We start from the raw sequence: 13,057 nt of genomic DNA, 5'->3' as shown, positions 1-13,057 counted from the left end.
TCAGACCTGTCCTACTGTATTATTTTAAGTTTCTGTGTGATCTCTGAACTGTTAGCTATCCATGTGGTGTAGTAGTATTGTCTTGTGTTTTAATTATTTATTATTAAATATTTTAAAAACCTTTACCTGTGGTTGGTTTGTGTAGAGATGGACTCTAGAGCACATTGCATATTTACAGAGGTTATCATCATAGGCCACTCTAATAAGCCTTAGACTGAATAGTCACATTACCAATTGGATAATAATATTGCACAGTAATAATTGGACACCCTTTTAAGGGCCTTTGGGTAGCTGATAATTATTAAGCTGGTGGTGGCAGAAATTACTACCATATAGTCTGGGTAAAGGGGCACAGCTAGAGAATCTGTGTCAGCCTTTCCCAGGAGTGTCTGTGAAGTTGTATAAATGCTTATCTCAAAGTGTGGGTGTGTGTCAGCTGCCTGAGCAGGGACACAAAACCCTGGTTGGAGAGAGAGGGTACTGGAGTTTAACTTGCCAGCTAGGCTGAGATCTGGACCTTATAGCTGTGCCAGTGGGGAGTCTTATTGGGGACCTGGAGTGCAAGGGGGCAACCAGCCCCAGACTGACTGTGATCTCTGTGTGCACTTAAGATAAATTGTACTTTATGTGTGTATTAGTTATCCTTTCCTCTTCTATGAGGCAACCTCCCTGGTGTTAGTGGTGAGGATTGAGGCTCCTTGATTGCTGGGCCAAGGCACGGTCATCACAGCATGACTAACCTTTCAAGAACTGTAGATTGGTCAGTAAAATGTAAACCAGCAAGCTGCATATATGCTCACAGGGGAACCTGAGCCATTTTCATGCTGGTCCCCATATTAGAAAAATGCTGCATTCACTGGCATGAGAATTAAATTGGAGTCTCCATCTTGCCCTGCAACCGCTATAGAATAGGAGGAAAGAATAGAAAGAGATAGGCAAAGAAATGGTAACAGATGTCTATCTGTTAGAGTCCATCAGTTATAAATACAACCTAAACTGCAGATTGTTCAGTGTGAAAGGCTTAGTCACTATAAAAACATGCTGTTAGCACAAATTAGAGATGTGGAAGCTTGCCTTTTTAGAAAGCAACCTCTTGTTTATGATGTTTAGAGTAATATGGTTTACTTAAAGAAATGGCAGTTGAATTTCATGAACTGAAACAGAGGGACTGAGGACATTTAGCACAGCAAATGGATAAAATAAAGTCAGAGCTGGTAGCCAGAATAGAAAGAATCACTAGATGTAGTAGCTGCTGTGGTGAAGGAGATGGACACAACTTCTAAGAACCAGTTTGAATGCCTTGAACCCCTACTAAGTTGCTACCCAGAAAATGTATAGCTTAGAAGAGAACTAACTGGCAGAGTGACTCTGATTTGATAGTGATGATTCCCAGCCTACCAGTAATAAAAGGGTGAGCAAAAGGGAATATGGGACTGCAACTTCTTAAATTGCTATGCAAGTATTACCAGCTCCTTGGCAGTAAGTTCAACTTCGAATTAAAAAGGGTGAGATTTCCTTGCATATTAAAAGGTTAAAGGAATGCTTTGCAGTGTTATCCATAACCGGTAAAGAGGAACAAAGTTTCATAATCAGGTGGCCCATAGATTATGAAAAAATAGACTGGGCAGGAGTATTTGAAGAGGATAAAAATGACCCACCGAGCTTGTACAATTTCTTAAAAAGGGAGCTTGTGAGGTATCACTGTAGGAGAAAAGCCAGACAAGCTACCTGTGCCTTAAAATGCCATATAAATCAGAACCCCTAAGAATTCTATAATCAGTTAAAGGATGTGTATTTTTCAGTTAATGATGTCTCAGAGACAGAGAGTGATGATTTTCAAGATGTGTGCTTCCAGAGCCTACCATTCGATATTAGGGCACAGTTATCCATAAAGCTTAGGAAGTGACACTGAACTGTGCACTGGATTGTAGACAGGGGAGTAGATCTCTAGGAATCTACTAAGGGGGATAAAGCTTTGCCAGGGAGAAAGGGGAAAAATTACCTGCAACCCAAGCCCAGGTACTAGAAGTAAAATCTTAAGAATGGCCCAGGAATAAGTCCACTCAAACGGCTCAAGCTGAAATAATTTATTGTTAAGCGCTTTTGTTCCCAAACAAAATAACTTCTTCAGAACAAGGAAAAAACTTTACACCCATTTATATAAGTAATAAAACCAGTCACATGACCAATAATACAATAAATATCAATAAAAAATTAAAGCATCCACTAACAATAAGACAGATAAAGGACATTAATCTAAAAACAAAGTTTAGTAAAAAGAAAGAAACATATATATAAAAGTACAAATATGAAAAATTCACAGTGCATCATAATATTTCAATCTCAATAAAGGAATAATAGAACATGACTCATTTAAACCAGGACTATTCATAGCATCAGAAACTAATTGCCATCTTAATTCAGCCTTATCAAGATGGGCATCTATAATATGAAGTAAAATCGTCTGATACTGCTGTCAAGGAGGGAATTGAATTACCTCATTCAAAAGACAAAAAACAGGCAAAAGTACATCTGAGCAGGCTAATACCCCTTCACCATCACAAGCCGATGCCATTTCTCCTACAACTCATCAAATGCCTCCTGCTCCTCAAACTCCAATGGAGTTACCTCTGCAACCCAGACCTCCACAACCTTATTCTCCCCCTGTCATATTCTAGCCAGGGTCAGTCATACAGAAGACAGGAACCAAGTAGACAAAATGTCAGGAAATATGAAGGGAGACAAAGACTCGATTCTGGCAGGGACTACTAAGGGTACCAACACTATGATAGGGACTGGCCAAGAAACCAGCCTAATTCCCCTTACAGAGAATGAACCAGAGAAGAAATAAGCAGGCCATAGGATGAGCTCAAATAGATAAGGGAACAATTAAAAGAACTGAAGTCCATGTGCCAAAATTTCTGGAACCAAAAATTCTCACTGCGTCCTGGTTTTGCTCCTCCTGGGACTACAGTATCCAGCAGTCCTACTCCTATTGACAATAGTGTCACTCTCCTACTTTGGACACAATAGAAGAGTCTTCATGGGTTCTGTTCAAGCAGTTTTATTTTATACAAACACATCACAATATAAGTTAACTCACTTTAACTTAAGTAACTTATATACAAACTAACTGCTGTAATCATATATGCTTACTCTCTGGCTGCAGTCTCAAAATGCCACTAAGAATGGCACATGCTTGACATATATACTTGCATGCTCAGTCATTCATATGCTTCTTAAAGACACAGCACACAGCACATGCACTCTGATCTACATATGGTAATCCCAATAACAACTGACTAGTTTCTTCTGTCTCCTCATGCTGCTGAGGTAAATGATTCTGGTATGGTTACTGATTTGAAAGAAGTATGCATGGTAAAGTTAACACAAGACTTTGTCTACAAAGGTGACCTCTCACAATCTCTTAAAACTTCTAGTAGTGTTGGTACTGCCATATAACAAGGGATAAAGCAAAACTAATTCTACTTGGGCAACTTAATCTCTAAGAGAAATGCAAATAGGTTCTGCTTTGAAGTAAATGTGGAAACAGGTTAAAGTATGAAGCTCAGATAGACTCAGGAGCTGAAGTAACTGATGTCAGAGGCTTCTATAATAATCTGAGCAGAGCATTAAAAGATTTAAAAAGACTGAAAATCCCACCTGATGGCCTGCAGGTTATAAACTACATGGGTGAAGTGAGGGTGGGGCAAACAACCTTAGGTAAAGTGTGGCTAAAGCTAAAGTTTGGAAAAATGGAAATGAGACATCCAGTGTATCCCACCAGTTAGCCAGGAGATGGTGTATTAAGTGGTAAAGATCTGCTAAAAATATTTAGGCCTATAATTGACTATTTTTATGGGTCTTGTGGTCACAGGTAAATAAGCCCATTCCCTTTGGAAAGAGTTTAAAGGTTTATAAACAAGCAGAATCATGCTATTCAGAAAAGGATGAGGCAGTGATTAAAATGATTTTTGTGAAGTCTGATGTGTCAGATGTGTATGTGCTTGGAAACTCTGAGGATCTATTTCCATGAAAAACAGAGGGCACAGATGGTATGTGTGTTAAGACAGGATTAGACTTTTCAACCATACCGAATTCCTCAGTATTCACTGGTTTTGATGTCCAAATAATGGGGTACCATGAATTCTCGAGTGGCCCCCTAAATTCCCGAATTTCCCATTTTTTAAAAACATTTTTTATGTTTTTGTGATTTTGCTGACATCATTATGTACAGGGGGGATGCACAATGACATCAGCTTCATGAGCAGCCTGCCAGCCTGTCAGAATTCGACTGAGGGCTCGAGGGGTGTGACTGTCTGTACTGTTTATGTTTGCACAGTCTGCACGTGCAGTAGTGCAAATGGTTCAGTTCAGAACTTCATTCAGACAGAGAGAGAGACCAGCTCAGCTAGCTTTAGCTGAGACAGACAACAACACTGTTTTTTGTTTTTAATTAATTTAGATAGATTAGAGGCTTTAGTAGTTTAGATAGACTAGAGTAGTTTAGACAGAGCGAGCAAGGCAGGCAAAAGCCGTTCATTCATTTTACTCTGTCAGAGAGTGGAGCGCAGCAGCAGCAGCAGTCAGCAGCGGTGATGGATGAGGAAATGTATCACTTCAAGTTCTACTTCTTCTCCTGGTTCCTCCTCCAGGTAAAATAAAGAAAAAAAAGAATGAGTGAGTCATGACAGACAGTGCAATATGTGCGTGCCATATTTTATTAGGGATAGCAGCAGCAAATGTATTATTATGTATTGTGATGTAGTAAATTCTGAGGTAAATGCCAGAGGCCTGACATTCTTTACTAAAGGAATAAACCCTGCTATTTCAGAAAGTCATTCAAACACTGACACAGCAGTGCCACATACTAAACACCCAGCCTTCTATGTGGAAACTGCAAAGGAAAGTTCACTAGGTCACGAGTCATTTCTTTGCAAAATGTGGTCAGAAGGAATGAAATATTTGTCAGTTAAGGCAGAAAACTTAACAGTGTTTAAAACTGTGCTATGCTGAAATTACAAAAAATGCCTTATGACTGAGCTGTGTTATGGATTGCTAGATACGGAGAGGCCTGATTCAAAATTTGTTAAACAGTCAGAATTGCTAAGAGAAGCTCCAAATCATGTACAACATTTGAACAGTTTAGGAATTTGTGCTTTGAAACCCCAGGTAGGGCAAAAGACATTTCAGCACCCTGTCCAGGTAGCAAGAGGTCTAATGTCCTGGTGTGCCTGGGATTGTGTGTGTGTGTGTGTGTCAAAAGTTCATTGCTAAGACTTTGGTTGGGAAGGTGGCCTAATGGGTAAGGTGTTTGCCTTACAAACACAAGATGCAGGGTTTGAGTCTCCCAAGGGATAATTAGCTAGGCTTAAAATGGCTTGCAAGGGCAGTTAGCCTAGTACTAATCTATGAACTTTATAATAATATTGTATGTCTGGTATTACTATTCCTCCATGCTCCTTTGGTAATGATACATTTTCTGAGGCAACTCTGGGATTATTATCCTTCCAAAAGAAACCCTTTATCCATCTGTTTTATCTTTCTATCTTCCATTGGTTGCCAGAAGGCCTATCCTAGAAAAATTATATAAGACAATACCTGCTAATGGAGTATTTGTGCTCACTGGTCTAAATCCAAATTTAATCATTCTCATTTATTTTATTTTTCTGTATTTTCTCCATGGGTTTTCCATATGACCTACTCCATGTGTCCTCTAATATCCTTACTAAACAAATTCCTAGGTACCTTGCCTCCCTGTGGCCCCACATCTTTGGGTACAGTTATTGCAAGTCCCCTATTTCATTTATATTTACATCCAATGCTTGTGTTTTAGTGATATTAATTTTATACCCACACACCTGGCTAAATTCCTTCAAGATTTATTGTAAGTTAGTAGGTCTTTGCTTGGTCTTTTCACCAAAACTAAGACATTATCAACAAACATTGCTAATTTTAAGCCTACCCTCTCCCATTGATGGTGTCTTATCAATAGGTGTCTCATCGTCTCTGCCAATGGTTCAATGTATAGTGCAAAAAAATTGGGTAACAGTGGTGGGTAACCCTGCCTGGCTCTTCTTGTAATACTAAATGCCTCCAACAAACATGTCCTCACCCTCACTTTGATCTGAAGCACCAATCCTGCATAGAGCTTCATGGGTAATACAACCAGTTCACTAGGGAAGCAGATTTCTTTGTAAAACTTTGAATATAAACACCTTCTCCACTCTATCAGTCTTTTTCAGTGTCTAAACATAGCAAAGTGACTATTTTGTTTTATATTTGCATCCTGTATAATCATGAGGGTGCAAATCAGATTACCGAACACTCTCCTACCATCTACATATTCTGTCTGGTCATTGGGTACTAGTTTATGTAACACTCTGTTTATTTTCATTGCCATTATGGACATAAATTGTTTGCAATCATTGTATTGGCAGCAAGGAGATGTTTACTGCTCATTCCTACCTTCCTTATGAATAAGAGATACAACACCCTCTTCCAAGATGCTGAAAGTTCATTTGATCTTAATACCAGATTAAACAATTTAGTCCAAATCTAGACCAGTAATTTTCATATCTCAGTGGGAAACTCATCTGCCCCTGGTGATTTATGCTCCGCTTGCTTCTTAAGTGCTTCTGTTACTTCTTGCCCTATGATATGCTTTATTGCCTCCCTCTGCTTCCACATCAGTTAACTTTTGCATATTAAATTGGTTCAAATATTGTTGCCATCTCTTGGTCATGTTTGTCATGTCCCAACTTGTTTTATATAGGTTCTGACAATATTTTGCCAACACATGTTTTATCCCCATTCTTTGCATTTTACCTTGTTGGTGTGATTATCGATTAACTTAGCTCTTTCAAGCTCCTGCTGCCTCAGTCGCAGCACTAATGCTCTAAAAAAGACTACAAAGTATTTGTAAAATATATGGCCAGTGTAGAATTTCCTTTAATCAGAATTCTTTTGTCCTTTAGTTCTTGGGCTTTGATTTTTAAATCTAGTAACCTTGCTTTATCTTCTTCTCTATATCCTGCCTAGCAATTGAAGCTCCATGATCCTTTCATACAGAGATTATTTGCTCTCTCTACTATTTCTCCCCTCTGTTGTCGTAAGTTCCTCCATGCTTCTCATCCTTCCACAGTACTGTTGGTCATCTTCCCTATCACTCACTGGAGTATCTGTCTTACTCTACTATTATAATTTTCCTGTACTAAGTTGTAGGTTGGGAACCTCCAAGATCAGGTCATCTTAGCTTCATTAAGACCTGCTAATGCTACATTTAGAAAAACATGGTCAGAAGACATTATAGCTGGTTGGCTAGCCCTGCCATGGACATTCCTACACACACACACACACACACACACACACACACACACACACACACACACACACACACACACACACACACACACACACACACACACACACACACACACACACACACACACACACACACACACACACACACACACACACACACACACACACACACACACACACACACACACACACACACACACACACACACACACACACCTATGGCCAGTTTAGATTGTCCAATCCACCTAATGTATGTCTTTGGAATGCGGGAGGAAACCAGAGAAACTGGAGAAGACCCACATGAACACAGGGAGGACATACAGACTTAACACGGAAGGCACCACCAGCTGGGAATCGAACCAGGAAACCTCTTTTTGTGAGGTGAGACTACCTGCTGCACCACTGTGCTCTTGATTTCTGTATGTCTAGAAATAATAGGCATGTATAAAACAACTATCATCAGCATCTGTCCATAGCGGTAAACCTTAGCACTCACATGTCAATACTTTTCTTCTTCCATTTTTTCCTAGACCTCAAAAGGAAGGTCCTTAATCATTAGAATGACTCTTCCCCTCTTTCTGAAACCTATAATTACTAAATTGGTCTGCGTTTTAGACTCCACCACTCCAATTTCATATACTCGTCATGTGCTAAATGCATGACGTGAAGCACTGTTTTAGCTGTGCCCTCTTCCTCATTTTACAACCACAACACTGACTGCAGCTACAGTCAACTGTATTGCATATCTCAGACATGCACCCAAATTACAGAGCTATACTGGAAGACTGACATGTAGTGGAAGTTTGTTCCAGAGGTGGGGATACAGTGGGATATGAACTTATCATGCCAACATGTCTTATTTATCTGTTAATGCATTTTATATCCTTTAACCAGGTATTTGAGGAAATATTTCTCTTGTGAAGGAACAGGAGTCAGAAAGGGAGGAGTCTGTATAATCTGAGTAAAGGGAGAAGTTTTTCAGTCTGTACTGATAAGGTTCATAGGTAGGTACTAGGCTATCAGTCCAAGGGTCTACGTAAGCCTAGCCAACAAGGTTCCCTGGCTTACGCCACCCAAGAAAGTTATTTTCCTGTGCCACTGTCGAGCAGAGACACAGAAGTGATCCCTGGGGTGTATTTCCTATTTCCCATCCACTCATCAAGATTTTTCTTGAAGAGTGCTAATGAAGAACTTTGCTTGACATAGATGGATAGCCTGTTCCAGAGTATGGGACATCTCTGGGACAGGAATCTATCCCTCCAGTATGTCCTGTTTATTGTGGTGACAAGGTTTAGGTCCCTAGAGCGTGTAGCTTGGAGGGATTGGGATTTCTTTAGGTGTAGCATGTCCAACAGTTCTGGGTTTGAGATAACTTTATATGTTAGGCAGAGATCACCTCGGAGTAGGCGATATGCTATGGAATAAAGCTGGAGATTTTTGAGACGGTCAGTGTAGGGCATTTGTTTGAGGCCAGTAATCCTATTTGTGAGGTACTTCTGTGGCCTTTCCAGCTGCTGCAGATGTCTTGTGAGGTACATTCCAAAAGGGGCATTGTACTCTATAATGGGTCTAATGAGTGTTGAGTAGAGGGGAACAATTACCTCTTTTTTCCTGGATGAGAACCCTTTTATGATGAGGGGTACCACGTAGAAGGAATTCCTGACTACTGTGGTGATGTAACTATCAAAGGAGGGACTACTGTCCACCTGGGTCCCAAGGTCTCTTATTACACATTCGGTGTTAAGTAGATTGCTGCCTATGTGGTAGTTCATGGGTACAGAGCTTTTACCAAAGAGGATGACACTACACTTTTTGGCATTGAGCTTGAGGCCATGGCTCTGGCACCAGGCATCTGTCTCAGCAAGGCCCTTCTGTAGGATGTCCACATCGTTTGGGGACTTGACTATGGCTCCTAGTTTGCAGTCATCTGTGAACTTCATTAGCCAGAGGCCTTCATTGGTAGCCTGTACTTTCAGAGAATTAGATACCAAACAGGAGAGGTCCCAGGACTGAACCCTGTGGTACTCCACTTGTCACTGGTTTGAGGTCAGATTTGGAGTCTGCAACTTTTACAGAGTGGGTTCTGTAAGTGAGCCATTTGGCAACCCATTTTGTGACATAGGGATTTATACCTAGTTTAGTGAGTTTAGCTATCATTCCGAAATGGGGGATGGTGTTGAAAGCCTTGGCAAGGTCAAGATAGGCTGTGTTAACCACCTTACCCTCATCTATGGCTTTGGTGACTGCCTCAAAGATGTCAATCAGGTTCAGGAGGCATGATTTGCCTTTCACAAACCCGAACTGGGTGGGATCCAGAGTTTGGAGATTACCAATGTCTTTGTTTATGAGTTAGATAATGATACGTTCCATGGCCTTGCAGACCAGGCTCGTCAGGCTAATAGGTCGATAGTTCCCGGGATCAGTGGTGGCTCCCCCTTTGTGGAGTGGGATACCTGTTGCTGTGCGCCATTCAGTGGGCACAAAGCCTGATGCAAGGCTATTATTGAACATGGTGCTTAAGTGGGGAGCCAGTTCATTCTGAAGTTCTTGTAAAGTGCAGCCTGGGATGTTGTCCAGTCCCATGGATGCTGTGTTTTTGGCTTTAGAGAGTTCAGCTTTTACCTGCATAGTTGTGATTACAGGGACTCTGCATTCTTCCTGTATAGATATGGGCCCTTTAGGGGGTGAGGGGGGGGTAAAGGTAGCACTGACCCTATCTGCCAGGATGTTGGCAATATCAGTTGGTTCTGTAATTTTCGTGCCATTGTGCTGTAACTCAGAGCAGATCTGGATGTTGCCATCGAAATTCTTGACATAGCTATAGAATGCTTTGTGGTTGTCCTTAGAATTAGTGGTGATTTTGGTTTCATAGCTAGCTTTGGAGGATCTTATAAGGGATCTTAGCTTCTTACTGAGGCTGACCAGGTAGCTCCTCCACTCATGGGATTTTACTCTCTTTTGCAACAGTTTCTTCCTTCTGTTGTACAGTTTGTTTATGGCAGTGGACCACCAGATTGGCTTCCTTTTTTTGGAGGATAGCGTCTTGGTTCTGTTTGGGATTGCACAATCCATGCACTCGTGTAAGTGCTTATACAGTGCATTTGTGTAGGATTCAGCAGTTGTAACTGTATTGTCCATCTGCATGGGTGCCATGAAGTTCACCACTTCTGTCTTAAGAAGCATGAAGTTGGCTTTGGAGAAATTTTTTACCGTGGTTTCCTTAACTGGGGGTGGGGGCGGGATGTGGCTATCAAGGATGATTAGCTTATTGTCAGATCAGACCAATGAGGAGTTGACTTCAGGTGTGGAACACCGGTCACTCATGTTGGTAATGACTAGGTCTAGGATATTGTTGCCCCTGGTGGGGGTATGAATAAGTTGATCCAGGGCATTGGAGTTTATGAATTCCAGAAAGCGTTGAGCTAAGGAGGTGGTACATGAGTAGTTTTCCCAGTTAATGGTGGGGTAGTTGAAGTCGCCCATTATTAGGGTGTTTGGTTGAACTCTAATAAATTTTCCAGTACATCAAGGAAAGACGAGTGGGAATCCTGGGGCATGGTGGGGGATCTGTAACAAGCTACAATTTGGATTGCAGTTTTGCCCAGAGTTAGTTGCACTTGGATAATCTCGGATGAATTATGCTGAGCAACTAGCCTGGAGGTGTGGATATCCTTAATGAATATGGACACACCTCCACCTTTGGTGTTTTGGTCCAGGTTACATGGCCGAAAAGTATGGTATAAGTTATAGCCTGGTAGTGCAGGGGTGCTCTCTGGAGCCTTGAACCAGGTCTCAGTCATGCACAGATATCGATGTTCTCCATTTTAAGGAGTGCCTCAAGTGAGTGCATTTTGAGATTTAGACTTCTAGCATTGAGTAGCATTACCCTCAGGTTTTGCTTGCCTTTTCCTGTTATGGTGGTGAATTTGTCATTTGAACCTTGCTAAAAAGGCACTATAGGGGCGGCAAGAGCCTTAGCCAGTATCCAGAATCCCAGGGGCAACAGGTGCAGGCCATCCATGGCAAAACATCGTGGTCTGTCGACCATGTCATTCCAAGCAGACAGATACTGGATCCCCTTAGAATGACACCAGAAGCTTAGCCAATTGTTGAAGTCAATCAGTTTGTCCTTGTACTGCGGTATCATTCTGGGTGATGGCAGAATGCTACTCAGGGCTAGGGTCGTACCTGCCTGGGCTACAAGATCGGAGAGCTCTTCCATGTCTCTTTTCATGTAGTCCAGGGAGGTACATCTCAGGTCATTCACACCAACATGGACAATGACAGAGTTATATTTGTACTTGTTGTGGAGTGACCTGAGTGAGTGGATTATGTGGCGGATCCTGGCACCTGACAGGCAGCTGACAGTAACCTTCTCCTTGTTTAGCCTGGTGAGTGGGACAACAGTGTGCCTGACTATAGAATCACCTATGACTAGTCTGTTGGGTACGTTGTTTTGCCTTATTGGCTATGGTTGAGTGGCACACTGAGTCTGTGGGCTATGTGTCATTTGGGTTGTGTCGGGGGATGGAGGTTGCTTGCGTTTCTGCTTTGGAGGTCTCTGTTGCTTAGACAGATTATTATTGAGAGCCTCCGCAAATGTTTTTGTGTTAAGTGTGGATTTTGGTGGTGTAGATTTAGTGAGACTATGTAATGAGTGTGGTGCGGTGCAAATGTTTACCTTCTCCTCTTGACTGTCAAGTTCAGTCTTGGATGGAGAGAGCTTTACCTCCAGTTTAACTAGGTAAGTGCATCTCTCCCAGGTTGTAGTGTTGGGTGGTAGGAGGAGAGGGTTGTCTGTGTACATGAGGCAATTTCTACATTGCCTCAAGATGCCCAGATTCATCAGATAGACAGGAGAGAACACTGGGAGCTGACCTAGATTTTTGAGGCAACTGATCTTTTTAGTTAAGAATCTCTGAGGTTTCTCAAGCTAATCAATGCCAAAAGAGACATTATATTCAATAATGTTGTAATTGGGGTGCATATCTGAGATAACGGTGAGTTTTGAATGACTCTGTGTGATGCTGGCTACTTTGATGCGATACACAGGCTTGTCACAATGTGACAACATTGCAGTTAAAAGTCAGTCTGCGTATCTTGACATTTCATGATTTAGAAGGTAGCTTGTGAAGATTAACAAATATACATCTAAGAAGACAAATGTATCATGCCAAAGGAATATATTATTGCTTATTAGTGTGATGTGGGAATAATCTTTTTAGGGCCTCTGAGATGAAGTTTGCTGTTATCACCCAAACTGCTAATACCATCCCTTAGCCAGGAGGATTATTTATGCTGTTTATTTATCCAGTATTTTGATGCACTATTTTACTAATGATCAAAGAAAGAGGCTTGATATGCAAATGTAAACCACTGCATGTTGTTTTATTTTGTGGACATTTGGGTGTAGAACATCAGAGATGAAAAGTCTTGGAAACTAATAGAAAATAGCTATGTCAACACAATAGGCCCCTACAACTGTAAAACTCATTCTGTCCTTACCAATGTGCACAACAGTTCATTCAAAGCCGTGCTTGAGAATGATTGCCCACCTTAAGCAATAACTTATAAGCATGAAACTCTAACATGTGTGATGTTTTTGTGGCCATTTACTGACGTAAAATAAAAATGTCCTACACACACACACATACACAACTCTCTCTTTTAGTCATCTTTTGAAGTAAGTTCTTGTTTTATGATGATAAATCTGACTTTATAAAAACACTGATGT

This window comes from Protopterus annectens, chromosome 11.part0 (assembly GCF_019279795.1).
Source record: "Protopterus annectens isolate FY-2018-M chromosome 11.part0, PAN1.0, whole genome shotgun sequence".
NCBI classification, from domain to species: domain Eukaryota; kingdom Metazoa; phylum Chordata; order Ceratodontiformes; family Protopteridae; genus Protopterus; species Protopterus annectens.
This window is presented reverse-complemented; position numbering follows the sequence as displayed.